Source organism: Aotus nancymaae, unplaced genomic scaffold (genome assembly GCF_030222135.1).
Source record: "Aotus nancymaae isolate 86718 unplaced genomic scaffold, 86718_ANA_hifiasm-v0.15.2.pri h1tg000021l, whole genome shotgun sequence".
Taxonomy (NCBI): Eukaryota; Metazoa; Chordata; class Mammalia; order Primates; family Aotidae; genus Aotus; species Aotus nancymaae.
The window spans coordinates 21,781,085-21,787,643 of record NW_026988433.1 but is presented as its reverse complement, the minus strand read 5'-3'; the positions used below and the strand labels follow the sequence as shown (position 1 = coordinate 21,787,643).

The window sequence follows — 6,559 nt, the reverse complement described above, 5'->3', positions numbered from 1 at the left end:
CTCAAAAAAAAGAAAAAGAAGAAGAAATACATGCAACAACCTGGATGCCTCTCAAACATTGAGATTCTGCCGGGCGCGGTGGCTCACACCTATAATCCCAGCACTTTGGGAGGCCGAGGCGGGTGGATCACGAGGTCAAGAGATCGAGACCATCCTGGGCAACGTGGTGAAACCCCGTCTCTACTAAAAATACAAAAATTAGCTGGGCATTGTGGTGCGCGCCTGTAATCCCAGCTACGCAGGAGGCTGAGGCAGGAGAATTGCTTGAACCTAGGAGGCAGAGGTTGCGGTGAGCCGAGATCGTGCCATTGCACTCCAGTCTGGGTAACAACAGCGAAACTCCGTCTCAAAAAAAAAAACAAAAAAACATTGAGATTCCGAGCAAAAGATGCTGGCTGGGTCCAGGTGATAGATGATGGTGGCTTGGGAAAGGGAACAGCTTTGAAAAACTGTACAAGATGATCACAGGTTAGAAGTGGGAGGGGAAGGGATAGGAGGAATCCAGTCATCTGATTGGATGCAGATTTGATGATGCTGTTGTCTGGTCTGATATGAAGCATTGGCCCTTCATGGTAGTGAGTGATGCTGGCAGGCCCAAGGTCCAAGGAGAGAATAAGAGAGAAACAAAAAGCTTCAGGCCGGGTGCGGTGGCTCATGCCTGTGATCCCAGCACTTTGGGAGGCCAAGGTGGATGAATCACTTGAGGTCAGGAGTTCGAGATCAGCCTGGCCAACATAATGAAACCCCATCTCTACTAAAAATATAAAAATTAGCCGGGTATGGTAGCAGGCATCTGAAATCCCAGCTACTTGGGAGGCTGAGGCAGGAGAATCACTTGAACCCAGGAGACAGAGGTTGCAGTGAGCCAAGATCGCACCATTGCAGTCCAGCCTGGGCAACAGGAGCAAGACTCCATCTCAAAAAGAAAAAAAAATTCAAAAATTAGCCGGGCATGGTGGTGGGCACCTGCAATCCCAGCTATTTGGGAGGCTGAGGCAGGAGAATCACTTGAACCCAGGAGGCAGAGGTTTCAGTGAGCAGAGATCATGCCACTGCAAGCCAGCCTCGGCAACAGAGGGAGACTCCGTCTCAAACAAACAAACAAAAATACCAGGCGAGCTGCCCCATGCCTTCATGCAGCTTGTGAACATGCAAAGCGTACTCTCTCTTCCAGCACCCAGCCAGTATAGAGACTGATTCTCTCTAGGCAGGAATCGACATCTATACCTCTATTACCCATGCCCGACTTGAAGAATTGAATCAGGCTGACCTGTTCCATGGCATCCTGGACCCATAGAAGCCCTTCAAGATGCCAAACTAGACAAGTCACAGATTCATGACATCACCTCGGTTGCTCATTCGGCTTCTATCTGCAAGATTCAGAGTCTGCACAAGACTTCTTCGATAGAAAAGAACTGAAGGCTGGGCATGATAGCTCATGCTTGTAATCCCAACAGTTTGGGAGGCTGAGGCAGGAGGATCACTTGAGCCTGGGAGGTTGAGCCTGCTGTGGGCCATGACTATGCCACTGCACTCCAGCGTGGGCAACAGTACGATACCCCCCTGTCTCAAAAAACAAACAAAACTGCATAGGAGCATTGACTTTGATAAAGCTGTTGCTTGTGGTCCAGATGCCCAGGCAGCTGTCGGATATCTGGAGACAAATCAGAAAATGTTCAAGATTCATTGCTCCTGGATGTCACTCCTCTTTCCCTTGGCATTGAAACTGCTGGTGGAGTCATGACTGTCCTTGTTAAGCATAATACTACCATTCCTACCAAGCAGACAGACCTTCACTACCTGCTCTGGCAACCAGGCTGCTGTGCCTATGCAGGTTTATGAAGGCGAGCATGCTGTGAGCAAGGATAACAGCCTGCTTGGCAAGTTTGGACTCATGGGCATACCTCCTGCGATGGTGTTCCTCACACTGAAGCCACTTGACACTGATACTAGTGACATCTTCAATGTCTCTGCTGTGGGCAAAAGTAAAGGAAGCTGGGTGTGGTGACTCATGCCTATAATCCTAGCCCCTTGGGAGGCCGAGGCAAGTGGATTGTTTGAGCCCAGGAGTTTGAGGCCAGCCTGAGCAACAATGGTGAAACTCCATTTCTACAAAAAAAAAAAAAAAATACAAAAAATTTGCCGAGCATGATAGGATGTACTGTAGTCTCAGCTACTTGGGAAGCTGAAGCAGGAGCATCACTTGAGCCCAGGAAGTCGAGGCTGCAATGAGCTGAGTTTGTGCCACTGTACTCTAGCATGGGCAGCAAAGCAGTATCTCAAAAAAATAAAAAATAGTAAAGGAAAAAAGAACAAGATTACTGTAAGGTTTAAATGAAGCAAGCAAGGTTCGAATGAGGCAACTGAGGTCAGTTATTGAAATAAAGAAATTTAATCGGCTCCTGGGTGAGGTTCTGCAGTCCAACAGGAGGGGCCGGAGAAGTCGCGCTCGACTCCTCTCAGACGTGGGGTTTTATAGGTAGTGGAGGCGTTTTGATTGGTTGTGGGGAAGTAGGGCATGGACGGGGAAAGCTGCAATTGGCAGATAGGTGGGATTTCCAGTGAGCGGGCTGCCCAGGGGGAGTGGAATCTGGATGGGGCAAAATGCTATTGGACAGGTTTTGGCGGGGCTTCTTTTAAATGTTGGCGGGGTTCTTCAGTGGTCGGCTAGGTGCTGAGTGCAGAGGCTAGTGTCGAGTGCAGATTTGCATGCTGGGTGCAGAAGTGGGCATGGAGTGGTGACGTGGTTTCTAGGCGGGGAGGGGGGTGGGCGTGTCTGAGCTCCCGGCGAGGCGACCGGCCTTACATTCCAACCCTTTTGATGATATAGGACGCTGCTTCTTTCTGGCGACTGTTTCGGAGAGTGCAGAGTTGGGCGGGGCTGAGGGCAAAGGCGGGGTTTTGGCTAACAGGACCTGGGTGGAGGAACAAGAAGAGCAGAAGGCGGGTCGGGATCGCAGATCCCAGAAAGCCTGGACATAGGGGACTTCCGACCATTTACTGTTTTTTTGGCAAAAGTTATCTAAGTCTGTCAGAACATTGAAGTCGAGTGTGCCCTCTGGAGACCACTTAGATTGGTTGTCTAGGGGGTACTGTGGCCAGGCTACAGTGGAAAGGAAAAGCATCCTTTTCTTTTTTATGGAGAGGCCCATTTTGGGTAGATTTTGGACCAGACATCCCAATGGCGACTTGGGATCTAGGCAGGATTCCTGATTACCCATAGTTGGCTTTTGTGGGGTAGTCAGAGGCGAGGAAGGGATAGGAACAAATATAACACCCAACACGGGCAGAAGTATTCCTTTCCCGGAGGGGGTGGCTGAGAGAACTTACAGACTGCAATGATTATAGTAAGGAAGAAGATAAAAAGAGACAGGGCTAGAGCTTTCTGCCACATGGAAGTGAGACCTCAGTGGTAGAAGAAGAATAGGAGATAAAAAGAGAACAGAGTTATTTCTAGGGCCCTGAATTCAGCAAAGGTTCCCTGCAGCCAGTGGTCTGTTACCCACTGTAGAATATCTGCTACTTTAAGGAAAGCAGGTCTAAACCACTGTACATCAGCTAACAGGAGTTTAACAAAACTGGTGAATCTACAATAAAGACAGAACCACATATAGGATTGACGGACGAGGGATGGGTGCCCCCCAGATGGGAGACCAGTCTGATGCCTTCCCAGCCACGTCCCTGAAGGGATGTTTCAGGGCGTCTTGGCTAAGGTGTACCCATATAACCCCTGGGCCTGGTCACCTCAGAACTTTCAGTCCAGAGGTGAATCACCGTTATGCCTTATGATGTCCCCGTGGAACTGCCGGTTGAGGCCCACACAAGCCCCGTAGCTGTTAGGCCGTGGGACTACACATAAACTCACTCACCCACTCACTCGCATTGGGGTTAGGAAGAGAAACTGAAGGTACAGTTACTCCATAAAGCAGGAAACAGCCATTATCTAGAGAGACGGAGAGATAAAGAGTTAGAAGCGGGAAACGGCTGCCATCTTGAGAGAGAGTTAAGAGCAGGAAATGGCCGCCATCTTGAGAGAGAGAGAGAAAGAGAGAGTTAAGAGCGGGAAACAGAAACAGGAGTTGAGAATATGGCCGAATCTGAATTTGCTGCTTAGAATTTACTCACTTACCTGCTCACTTGTGCCGAGGTTAGGAAAAGAAACTGACGTTTTAATGGTGCCAGCCAGGGGTTTGGTCCTGCTCCTGGGCAGGGCCTGGGTTGGCAAACAGGATATCTGACTACCCAAGCCTCAGCCGCTGCCGTGGAGATGATCAGAAGGGCGACTCAGCATCACGCCACAGAGCACTGGAGGCTGACAGGGGAAGCTCCTGGAACTTCCAACCTGAAGCCGGAGGGTTCGGGAAGGTGGGGACATCTCCCACAGATTCCTGACCCTGAGAAACCCCTTACAGGGAGAAGACAAGAGTGTAGGGACATCTCCTCTATGCTCAGGTCCTCAAGATGGGGCCGGAGCCCTGGGCCCTCGGCAGGTAGCTGGGGTCCCAGACCCACAGCGAGAGACAAGAAGGAGTCCCCGACGCGGCCGCAATTACGAACGGGGAGTCCACGAGGCAAGCAGGAGGGGTTATGGGCAACAGAAGTCTTACCTTGCAGCGGAGTGGGTCCCCGGTCCGGCTTTGAATGGAGGAGTCAGTTTCCCCCAGGAGGGGTCTTACAACTCCTCCCGGGTTTCGGCACCACTTGTAAGGTTTAAATGAAGCAAGCGAGGTTTGAATGAGGCAACTGAGGCCAGTTATTGAAATAAAGAAATTTAATCAGCTCCTGGGCGAGGTTCTGCGGTCCGACAAGAGGGGCCGGAGAAGTCACACTCGACTTCTCTCAGACGTGGGGTTTTATAGGTAGTGGAGGTGTTTTGATTGGTTGTGGGGAAGTAGGGCATGGACGGGGCAAGCTGCAATTGGCAGATAGGCGGGATTTCCGGTAAGCGGGCCGCTCAGGGGGAGTGTAACCTGGACGGGACAAAATGCTATTGGGCAGGTTTTGGCGGGGCTTCTTTTAAATGTTGGCGGGGTTCTTCACGGTTGGCTAGGTGCCGAGTGCAGAGGCTAGTGTCGAGTGCAGATTTGCGTGCTGAGTGCAGAAGTGGGTGTGGAGTGGTGACGTGGTTTCTAGGCAGGGAGGGGGGTGGGCGTGTCCGAGCTCCCGGTGAGGCGACCGGCCTTACAATTACTATCACTAATGAATGACAGGGCCTTTTTTTTTTTTTTTTGAGATGGATTCTCACTCTGTCACCCATGCTGGAGTGCAGTGGTATGATCTTGACTCACTGCAACCTCCGCCTCCTGGGTTCAAGCGATTCTCCTGCTTTAGCCTACTGTGTAGCTGGGACTACAGGTGCACGCCACCATGCCCAGCTAATTTTTTTTATTTTTAGTAGAGACGGGGTTTCACCGTGTTAGCCAGCCTGGTCTCTCGATCTCCTGGCCTCATGATTCACCAGCCTTGGCATCCCAAGGTGCTGGGATTACAGGCGTGAGCCACCATGCCCAGGACAAGGACCATTTGAGCAGGGAGGACATTGAACATATTGTTCAAGAAGATGAGCAGTACAAAGCTGAAGATGAGAAGCAGAGGGTCAAGGTGTCACCCAAGAATTCACTTGAATCCAATGCATTCAACAGGAAAGCCACTGTTGAAGATGAGAAACTTCAAGGTGAGATTATCGGTGAGGAAAACAGAAGATTCTTGACAAGTGTAATGAAATTATCAACTGGCTCCATAAGAATCAGATGGCAGAAAAGGAAGAGATTGAACATCAGCAGAAAGAGCTGGAGAAAGGCTGCAACCCCATGGTTACCAAGCTGGACCCAAGTGCAGAAGGACGCCAGAAGGCTCGCCTAGGGGAGTCCCTGCTAATGGAGCTCCTGCCTCTAGTGGTACTTTCTTGGGGACAACCATTTAAGGGTTGATTAAGCCAACCCCAATATAAAGATCGCATGATTCTACATAGCTAAAACAGTGAAGAACCCAAATTTGTAACAAAATCTGCCGCAGTTTTTATTTATTCATTTATTGATTTATTTTTTATTTTTAAAAAGCCTACAGCACCCGGTATTCCCAGGTGGTCTCCCATCCAAGTACTAACCAGGCCCGACCCTGCTTAGCTTCCAAGATCAGACGAGATTGGGTACATTCAGGATGGTATGGCCATAGACATGTTATAGTTTTAATGTTGAGCCACTTATGGCCGGGCGCAGTGGCTCACAGCTGTAATCCCAGCACTTTGGGAGGCTGAGACAGGAGGATCACTTGAAGTCAGGAGTTCGAGATCAGCCTGGCCAACGTGGTGAAACCCTGTCTCTACATAATTAGCTGGGCACAGTGGTGCACACCTGTAATCCCAGCTACTTGGGAGGCCGAGGCAGGAGAATCCCTTGAACCTGAGAGGTGGAGGTTGCAGTGAGTGGGGATGATGCCACTGCACTCCAGCCTGGGCGAGAGAGCAAGATTCCATCTCAAAAAATAAAAAACTAAATGAAAATAAAAAGTCAAGCCTCTAGAGTAAATTACTGGGCATTCTCAATACTTACCTGGAACA

At 50.0% G+C, this 6,559-nt stretch overlaps 1 non-coding gene across 1 annotated transcript; it reads right to left on the bottom strand.

Annotated features, from left to right (window-relative positions):
* Positions 1–6,057: 6,057 nt before the first annotated feature.
* Positions 6,058–6,176, bottom strand: LOC135276265 (5S ribosomal RNA). Its single transcript, XR_010343841.1, has one exon. It is a non-coding gene; the product is annotated as a 5S ribosomal RNA (ribosomal RNA).
* Between the last annotated feature and the right edge of the window lie 383 nt (positions 6,177–6,559).